Source organism: Archocentrus centrarchus, chromosome 4 (genome assembly GCF_007364275.1).
Source record: "Archocentrus centrarchus isolate MPI-CPG fArcCen1 chromosome 4, fArcCen1, whole genome shotgun sequence".
Classification (NCBI taxonomy): domain Eukaryota; kingdom Metazoa; phylum Chordata; class Actinopteri; order Cichliformes; family Cichlidae; genus Archocentrus; species Archocentrus centrarchus.
This window is the reverse complement of record NC_044349.1, coordinates 35,980,254-35,990,880: the sequence shown is the minus strand read 5'-3', so window position 1 is coordinate 35,990,880 and position 10,627 is coordinate 35,980,254. Positions and strand designations below refer to the sequence as shown.

At 46.4% G+C, this 10,627-nt stretch overlaps 1 long non-coding RNA gene across 1 annotated transcript; it reads left to right on the top strand.

Moving 5' to 3' along the window:
- Positions 1-5,234: 5,234 nt before the first annotated feature.
- Positions 5,235-9,372, top strand: LOC115779583 (uncharacterized). The gene is made up of 3 exons (XR_004019905.1): positions 5,235-5,878; positions 8,000-8,151; positions 8,750-9,372. It is a non-coding gene; the product is annotated as an uncharacterized LOC115779583 (long non-coding RNA).
- Positions 9,373-10,627: the final 1,255 nt, after the last annotated feature.

The window sequence follows — 10,627 nt, the reverse complement described above, 5'->3', positions numbered from 1 at the left end:
TTCAAGTAAGTCATCAGCCTCAACCCGAGCTAGTATGGAGGCAGCTCGGGCACAAGCAGAAGCGCAAGCAGCAAAAGCCAGATTAGCCTACGCGCAAAAGGAAATGAGCATCAAGATAGAAAAGGCCCATTTAGAAGCGTCTCTTGACGTACTCAATCTCCAAAAGGAAGCTGATGCAGCCGTGGCTAAAGCAGAGGTGATGGAGGCAGCAGCAGCTCAATTGACATTTTTGAGCTCAACAAACAACCCCAGAGGAAAAAGTGAGTGAGTACGTGAATATGCACAATTATACTGACCTGGCTCAAGACAATAGAGATACATTTCAGCATGATGACAGCAATTATCGAAATGAACAATGTGAACAACCAGTAGTGTACACACCTCGCAGTCCCAAACAGGAACTGATGCAATATCCGTTTATGCCACAACGGGGACTAAGCCCACACAATAATGCTGACAGCACAACGAGTGACCTAGCCAGATTTCTAGCTAAGAGCCAGCTAGTAACTGGAGGACTGTCAGAATTTGATGATAAGTCAGAGAGTTACCTTAGCTGGAAAGCCACATTTCAGAGCACCATCAAGGACCTTGGTCTTACAGCCAGTGAAGAAATGAATCTACTCATAAAGTGGTTGGGACCTGAGTCTTCTGAACATGCCAAGAGACTGAAAGCAGTTAACATAAAGCATCCACCTGCCGGTTTGAACATGATATGGTCAAGACTAGAAGAATGTTATGGCTCACCAGAGGCAATAGAAAACTCCCTGTTTGCTAGGATACAAAGTTTTCCAAAGCTCTCCAGTAAAGAACCACACAAGCTTCGTGATCTGTCAGATCTGCTGTGTGAACTCCAAGCGGCGAAACTAGATGGATATTTACCAGGGTTAAGTTACCTTGACACAGCCAGGGGAGTAGGACCAATAGTGGAGAAGCTGCCCTTCCATCTCCAAGAAAAATGGACAATGGTGGGTTCAAAGTTTAAAGAAGATCACCATGTTAGCTTCCCACCCTTCTCAGTCTTTGTGGAATTTGTGAAAGGTCAAGCCAAAGCAAGGAATGACCCAAGTTTCGCCACAACTTTCAACACAATGACTCTCTCGCATGCCAATCACACATCCAGCTACAAAAAAGGGAAATCAACAGGTAACTACAACCAAAAGCTATCAGTCACAGTGCACAAGACAGACGTAGCATCAGAGGGATGCAGGACCAAAGAAGCAGGTGAAGACATTAAAAGACAGTGTCCTATACATCACAAACCCCACCCACTTAAAAGATGCAGGGGTTTCAGAACTATGCTGCTTGACGACAGGAAAAGGCTGCTCAAAGACAATAACATCTGCTATCGCTGCCTTGCTTCCACCGGCCACCGAGCCAAAGACTGTACAGTCACGATTAAGTGTGAAGAGTGTGACAGTGAGAAACACCTGGCAGCTCTTCACCCTGGCCCTGCTCCACAGATGTCCAAGCCTCCCTCATTCCATAGAGAGCACGGCGGGGAGCAAACAACTGCACAGGACTCAGATGTTACTGCCACATGTACAGAGGTATGTGGAAATGAGATTGCAGGGAAATCCTGTTCTAAGATCTGCTTGGTGCAAGTCTATCCCAAAGGTCAGCGAGACAACATCAAACGAATGTATGCGATAATCGACGATCAAAGCAACCAGTCTCTTGCAAAGACAGAGTTTTTTGACATATTCGATATACAAAGCCCAACTGAACCATACACACTGAGAACCTGTAGTGGTATAAGCACAAGTGACTGGTAGAAGAGCATGTGACTACATAGTTGAGTCATTAGATGGAAAAATGAGTTTTTCTCTCCCCACTCTCATAGAGTGCAATGCCATCCCCAACAAAAGAGAAGAGATACCCACTGTAGAAGCTGCTTTACACCACCGCCATTTGAAAGCAATAGCTGCTGAAATCCCGCCTCTCGACCCAAGTGCAGATATACTGTTGCTAATAGGACGAAACCTTCTGAGAGTTCACAAGGTGAGGGAGCAAATTAACGGCAAACACAATGACCCATTTGCACAGAAGCTTGACCTGGGCTGGGTCATCATCGGGGAGATGTGTCTTGGCAACGCTCACAAGCCAAGTGACGTGAACGCTCTGAAAACACATGTATTGGACAATGGCCGCCCAAGCTATCTCACTCCATGCAACAGTCGCTTCAGTGTGAAGGAGGACTTTAGTCTGAGCCAAGCCAAAACCATTTCCAATAAGTTGCTACCTGTTCACCCACACGAACAGCTCACAGTTGAGAATTTAGGAGAGGCTGTGTTTTGTCGCACCAATAAAGATAACCAGCTCGCTCATTCCGTTGAAGACATGATCTTCCTGAAGAAGATGGAGGGATTCTTCAAAGACGACACTAACAGCTGGGTTGCACCACTCCCATTTCAAACCCCCAGACGCGAACTTCCTGACAACTGGTCCTATGCCTACCAGCGGCTCATGTCCCTGCGACGCATGCTCGACAAGAAACCAGAAATGAAGGCACACTTCGTTGAATTCATGCAGAAAATGCTCGACAACCAACATGCAGAACTTGCACCACCTCACAACAAAGACAAAGAGAACTGGTATCTCCCGATATTTGGTGTATACCATCCGCAAAAGCCAGGAAAGATACGTGTGGTGTTTGATTCGAGTGCGCGGTTTGATGGAGTGTCCCTCAACGACATACTGCTTTCTGGCCCTGAACAACACACTTTTGGGTGTGCTGCTTCGCTTCAGGAAAGAACCTGTTGCCATCACTGCTGACATCGAACAAATGTTCTACTGCTTTGTAGTCCAGGAAGGTCACAGAGATTACCTTCGCTTCCTGTGGTACGAAGACAACGACCTCACCAAAGATGTAGTAGACTATCGAATGAGGGTGGACGTCTTTGGTAACAGTCCCTCCCCAGCAGTGGCGATCTATGGGCTGAGAATGGCAGCAAAGGAGGCAGAAAGTGAATACGGAACTGACGCCCGAAACTTCATAGAGAAAGACTTCTATGTGGACGATGCATTAAAGTCCTTCTCAACCGAAGCTGAGGCTATTGACATTTTACAGAGAGTTCAAAAAATGCTTGCCCTCTCAAATCTACGTCTCCACAAAATTGTTTCCAACAAAGTGGAAGTTGTGAACGCTTTCCCCCCTGAGGATAGGGCCAAAGATATCAAAGATCTCGATTTAACAACTGAGGAGCTTCCAATCCAACGCAGCTTAGGAGTAAGTTGGAACCCTGTATCGGACACATTTACATTCCATGTTCCACAGGAGCAGAAACCCTTCACTCGCCGTGGTGTACTCTCGACAGTAAACAGCTTGTTCGATCCTCTTGGCTTGCTTGCACCTGTAACCATCAAAGGCAGACTTCTTCTCAGACAGCTCTCCAGCAGCAACCTTGAGTGGGACAGCCCGTTGCCACAAGACATGTGTGATGATTGGAGAAGATGGCACGATTCACTACAGAGTCTCACAACCCTACACATTCCTCGTACCTATGTCACGTTCTCCATCTCACAAGCCACCTTCATCGAGCTTTGTCTGTTCTCAGATGCCTCGGTGAAAGCCATCGCAGCAGTGGCCTACCTGAAGGTCACACATGAAGATGGGCACAACGAAGTTGGGTTTGTCATAGGTAAGGCCAAACTGGCTCCTGTGCCAGAGCTCACCATTCCCCGATTGGAGCTTTGCGCAGCAGTGCTTGCTGTGGAGATGTCGGAGGTTCTCAAGGAAGAACTGAAAATAAAGATTGACAGGACAACGTTTTACAGTGACAGTAAAGTGGTGTTGGGATACATTAACAATCAAAACAGAAGATTTCATGTATATGTAAACAATCGTGTACAGAGGATCAAGCTGTTTTCCCTACCAGACCAGTGGAGATATGTACCAACAGAGCACAATCCCGCTGATCATGGCTCTCGGTCTGTAGCAGCAGAGAAACTTGTTAGTACCTCATGGTTGTACGGCCCAGCATTTCTTCTCAACCATGAGAGCATTTCCCTAGAAAAAGGTCCATTTGAACTTGTCGATCCAGAGTTAGATGTTGAAATTCGACAGAATGTGACTGTGCTTGTGACCACAACTGCTCCAGATGCCTTAGGTTCATCCCGCTTTGAAAGGTTTTCAAAATGGACTCCCCTCGTCAAAGCAGTGGCCTACCTCCATCACATCTCTCACAGTTTCAAGTCCAAAGATGGTGGTGGTTGTAGCAGCTGGCACCTTTGTAAGGCTAGTCTCACAGGTGAAGCTTTAACTCACGCAGAGCACACAATCATCAGGTGTGTCCAGCATGAAGTTTACGCAGAGGAAATAAAGTGTATCATGGCAAAACGAGACATACCATGTAACAGTTCCCTTCATAAACTTAATCCAATGATTGATCATGAAAACTTACTGCGTGTGGGAGGACGACTTGCAGAGTCCAACTTGCCAAGTCATGAAGCCAACCCTCTTCTGATACCAGGAAAGCATCACATTGCTACACTGTTCATTCGACATCACCATGAAGCCGTCCAGCACCAAGGGAGACACTTCACTGAGGGAGCGGTGAGAGCAAGTGGCTTATGGATAGTTGGTGCTAAGAGATCCATCAGCAGTGTAATACACAAATGTGTCACCTGCAGAAAGCTTCGAGGCAGAACAGAGCAACAAATTATGGCAGACTTGCCTGCTGAACGCTTACAGAGTAGTCCGCCATTTTCTTTTGTTGGCCTTGATGTATTTGGACCGTGGGATGTTACAACACGCCGCACTAAAGGTGGTCAAGCTAACAGCAAGAGATGGGCAGTCTTGTTCACTTGTATGTCTACAAGGGCCATTCATATTGAAGTGATTGAAACTTTGTGCTCATCCAGTTTTATCAATGCTCTTCGTAGATTTTTTGCAATCAGAGGCCCCGCTAAACAGTTAAGATCAGACTGTGGCACCAATTTCATCGGTGCCTCCAAGGAACTGAAGCTGGATCCTCCCAAGTCTGGTGAGACAAGTGTGGAGGACTACTTACACAAACAAAGGTGTTCCTGGGTGTTCAATGCTCTCCACTCATCTCACATGGGTGGCACCTGGGAGCGTATGATAGGCATCTCACGACGCATCCTAGAGTCAATGCTCCTACAAGCAGGGAACCCTACTCTAACTCACGAGGTCCTGACAACATTAATGGCCGAGGTCACGGCTATTAATGCGAGGCCCTTGGTACCTGTTTCTTCAGATCCAGAGGCCCCTTTGATCCTGACCCCCTTGACTCTACTCACCCAGAAGTTTGGTCCAATCCCAACTCCACCTGGGGACTTCACCATGGCCGACATGCATAAACATCAGTGGAAGAGAGTTCAAGCCCTTGCTGACACATTCTGGGCCAGATGGCAGAAAGAATACCTCAACATGCTCCAGAGTCGTCAGAAATGGCAGCGCAACAGACCAAACTTGAAGGAAGGGGATGTGATCCTTCTAAAAGACAAGCAACTAAAAAGAAATGAATGGCCTATGGGAGTCATTGTGAAGACCCTTCCAAGCAGAGATGGAGTTGTGAGGAAAGTGGAAGTGAAGGTTACGCATGACAAGACTACCAAGATCTTCTATAGACCTATTTCGGATTGTATCCTTCTTTTGTCTCTAAGAGATTAGTTCAATGTTTAAATAGATTATAGTGGCATTCTTACAATAATGCCAGGTGGGGAGTGTGTTGGAACTGTTGTTGTTGCCTCTCCGAGCCTGTGGGGGGCACAGGTTTTCACAATGCGCTATGTTGGGCTGATTTGTAAATAGAAGAAGTGAACGGAAGTAGTTTTCTCAGGAGGTAGAGAAAGCATGGTGCATCTCTGACAATCCAAAGCCATCCGCTCCTTCATATCCCTTTGAGTGGCAATATGAGTAAGTTTCAAGGTTGTATGTGTTTGTAAGATAGTATGCGTGTGATTATTCAAATAAGTTTGAGATGTTTGATATGCTATATGTGTCAATCTAGTGAATCCAATCTGAGTTCATGCAGTGCGACCGCTAAATTGGAATGAACCCTTTAATGTGCCTTATATATCAAAGGAGATGTTAATTTGATTTATGTGATCATATTATAATTCTGGTCTGGAATCAAGGCGTGCATGAGTTTGGTGGCGCTGTCACTTGGTGTTGGCTCTCACTGCGGTATTGTATCACTTCCTGTTCCTGTTTCGGAGCACAGTGTTTTGCTGTCTGTTAGCTGTTATATCTGTATAACTCGATTTATCTGGATAATAACATATTTTAGTGTAATCTTCACCTACTTTAAATAGCATACTCTGCTGAATCACCTGTATTCACATTACTCACTTTATTTGTTTTTAGAAATTCGCTAGCTTAGCTCAGCTAGTAGCTTAGCCCTTAGCCGACTCACTACCAGCATGGCTTCTTCTCCTGTCTCTCCTGCACTTTCCTGCTCTGGGTGTCACATGTTTAGTTACTCCTCGGCCTCCTTTAGCAGTAACGGTACTTGTAATAAATGTAGTCTGTTTGTATCTCTGGAGGCCAGGCTTTCTGAACTGGAGACTCGGCTCCGCACCCTGGAAAATCCTGCATCTAGCCAGGCCCCTGTAGCGGGTGCGGACCATGGTAGCTTAGCCGCCGTTAGCTCCCCCCCAGCAGATCCCGAGCAGCAGGGAAAACAGGCCGGCTGGGTGACGGTGAGGAGGAAGCGTAGTCCTAAGCAGAAGCCCCGGGTACACCACCAACCTGTTCACGTCTCTAACCGTTTTTCTCCACTCGGCGACACACCCGCCGAGGAACAAACTCTGGTTATTGGCGACTCTGTTTTGAGAAACGTGAAGCTAGAGACACCGGCGACCATAGTCAAATGTCTTCCAGGGGCCAGAGCAGGCGACATTCATGGAAATTTGAAACTGCTGGCTAAGGCTAATCGTAGATTTGGTAAGATCGTTATTCACGTCGGCAGTAATGACACCCGGTTACGCCAATCGGAGGTCACTAAAATTAATATTGACTCGGTGTGTAACTTTGCAAAAACGATGTCGGACTCTGTAGTTTTCTCTGGGCCCCTCCCCAATCAGACCAGGAGCGACATGTTTAGCCGCATGTTCTCCTTGAATCGCTGGCTGTCTGAGTGGTGTCCAAAAAATGACGTGGGCTTCATAGATAATTGGCAAAGTTTCTGGGGAAAACCTGGTCTTGTTAGGAGAGACGGCATCCATCCCACTTTGGATGGAGCAGCTCTCATTTCTAGAAATCTGGCCAAATTTATTAACCCTCCTAAAAACTGACTACCCAGGGTTGAGACCAGGAAGCAGAGTTGCAGTCTTACACGCCTCTCTGCCGCTTCTCTCCTCCTGCCATCCCCCCAAAACCCCATCCCCATAGAGTCGGTGCCTGCTCCCAGACCACCAAAAACCAAAGCTAAAATCAGCAAAAAGCTATTTAAGCATAAAAATTCAAAAACAATAAATAATACAGCTTCATCAACTGCACCAAAAAATAAAACAATTAAATGTGGATTGTTAAACATTAGGTCTCTCTCTTTCAAGTCCCTATTAGTAAATGATTTAATAATTGATCAACGTATTGATTTATTCTGCCTTACAGAAACCTGGTTACAGCAGGATGAATATTATACTCCACTCTGCATTTAATCATTAATTGATATTAATCTCTGGCTCTCTTCCACAGCATGTCTTTCTCTCCCCTCAGCCCAACCGGTCGCGGCAGATGACTGCCCCTCCCTGAGCCTGGTTCTGCTGGAGGTTTCTTCCTGTTTAAAGGGAGTTTTTCCTTCCCACTGTCACCAAGTGCTGCTCATAGGGGGTCGTTTTGACTGTTGGGTTTTCTCTGTATTATTGTAGGGTCTTTACCCACAATACAAAGCGCCTTGAGGCGACTCTTTGTTGTGATTTGGCACTATATAAATAAAATTGAGTTGAATTGAATTGAATTGAATTGAATTGAATTGAATTGAATTGAATTATAATTGTATACTGAGTACTTTTTCTGTATTTTGTATTGTTTCAGTTTCACACTTTTTTACATTAAATCCTGTCCAACTACAACACGCGCCTGTTCCTTGGAGGAAGTGATGTAAGAGAGAGTTTAGCTGGCTGTGAATCTCAATATAGGACACGGGGTCACATTGAGTGCAACATACAAATATAGTACAATAACAGGTAGGTGTACCCTACCTTTTGCCGTATGTCAGCTGGGATAGGCTCCAGACTCTCAGGACCCTGAACTGGATAAGCAGAAGAAAGTTTATGGATGGATGGATAATACAGTAATATACAGTAATATAGTTCATGATACATTTTTACAAAGCAAAATGAGTTTAGTATTCAGCAGAAACAGTCTGCACATCCATCAGTGTTTCTAACAGATATGGACTTAAACTCTTTGTCATATTACACTTTTATTGCTTTGAATATACCAGCAGTGCAATAAAAATTTCTTCTTATCAGCTGATCCCTGTGAACAATAAAGGTTCTTGAATAAAATGTAAATGATACACAGTAAGGCCACTGAAAGGTTTTCTAATGAAGCTTAGGCATAGCTTCCATAAGGAGATCTGTTTTCACTCCTCTGTCTGCTTTCTTGGGTTTTGGCTGTTAGTTTATTCTTCACATCTATTCTGCTTTTCCATGCTGTCAAACTCAAAGCTGACATCATTGCTCTACTCCAATCATCTTTCTGTCTGTGTACTTTAAACCAATCAGTCTCCACTTTGCATACTTTAAAATCTCACTGCTTACCTGTCATTCTTTCTTACAGACTCGTTTGTGCAACCAACCTCCTCCCCATCTCCACCTCATCCAAATAACTCAGTGTGCCATCCAAACTTCCATCTTTATCTTCACCACCACCAAAGTCTTGACTCCAGGGGTTCTGCCCTAATATTTATCATTGCTGGGATTCCCTCCTATTTTGGGCCATCCATCCATTCATCCATCCATCCATCCATCCATCCATCCATCCATCCATTCATTCGTTCATTTTCTTCCACTTATCTGGGGCCGGGTCGTGGGGGCAGCAGCCTAAGCCGAGAAGCCCAGACTTCCCTCTCACCAGCCAGCTCCAGCAGTTCATCCAGAGGGACCCCAAGGTGTTTCCAGGCCAACCAACAGATATAATCTCTCCAGCGTGTCCTGGATCTGCCCCGGGGCTTCCTCCCGGTAGGACATGCTCAAACACCTCACCCAAGAGGTGCCCAGGAGGCATCCTAGTCAGATGCTCAAGCCACCTCAACTGCCTCCTTTTGATGTGGAGCCAAGTAGAGTCTAACTGCCAAAGAGATTAACTGAATTCTGTATATCAATAAATAATCAACTTTTCTAAATGATCTCTCTTTATTTAAATGCAATAAGAGCTGATCAATGAAGTTGGTAACTGTTTCATTTCACTGTTAAAAAGCTGTTTTTGACTTAATTTTATGCTAAATGGTTCCAGCTGGTCTTTTATTCCCATCTGAGATGTAAAGCTGCAGCTTAGGTCCTCTACCCTCTCAGCAGTCTCTTTGCTGCTGCTTTCACCTGTTCCCATGACAGAATCATCTCTTGCAGCTCAGCCAGCTTCTCCATGTTGTCCTTAGTCTGTGTTACAGGCAGAGCCTTCCGCTTTAGGATTGCAGCCTTGTGGGGGATGTATTCCAGGTGGGAGGGGCCATGTATTAGGCTTGGAGGGACCGCGATGTGTTAGTTGTCCTCTGCGCCGCCTTGTGTGTGTGTTGCGGGCTAGCGCAGGAGAGGGAAAGAAAAAGTGTGTTCGGGGGCGGATGAAAAATAAAGTTTTGTTGCTGAAATCGTGGGAGTTGCTGTCTTTCTACGCATGGCGGAAGCTGACTCACTGTGAAGAAGCAGGCTTGTTACCCACTACGAGCGAAGTACGAGTGAAGAATACGCCAGGGGTCTCCTTACCACGGTTGGGAGCCGCAATCTGGTCGGTAACACTGGGGGCTCTTGTCCGGGATCAGGGCGAGTTTTTTCTCGATACGGATGCCAGTGACTGTGGGATCGGCGCAGTCCTCTCCCAAGTACAGGGAGGCGAGGAGAGGGTCCTGGCTTATGGGAGCAGGCGGCTGTCAGCCACCGAACAAAACTACTGCACGACCAGACGAGAGCTCCTGGCGGTTGTAGAGTTCACGTCCCATTTCAGACAGTATTTGTTGGGCAGGCCCTTCACGGTTCGCACTGATCATAGCAGCCTCCGCTGGTTAACTAGGCTGAGGGAGCCAGAGGGCCAGCTCGCCCGCTGGTTAGAGAAGCTGGCAGAGTACAACTTCAAAGTGTTGCATCGGCCTGGAAAAAGCCACCAAAATGCCGATGCACTTTCCAGGAGGCCATGCCGTACGTCGTGCCCCTGCATGGCTCCAGATCCCAAATTCTACAGTAGCCAGTTCCAGCATAAAGGTGTGCAGTGCAACCTAATGGACCCCCCCTACCATCATTAACCCCCCAGGGCACCCTCGAGTGGGGGTAGTGGACCCTCAGGTCGGCAGTAGCGATGGTTCTGTAGGTCACCCAAGCATCCACCGGTTGAGTGAGTTGCCCCACTCAAAACCATTCAGTGGGTGGACCCCAGAACAGCTTGCGGCTGCCCAAAGGGCTGACGCAGACATAGCCCCTGTGGTGGAATGGATGGAAAAGGGGTGAG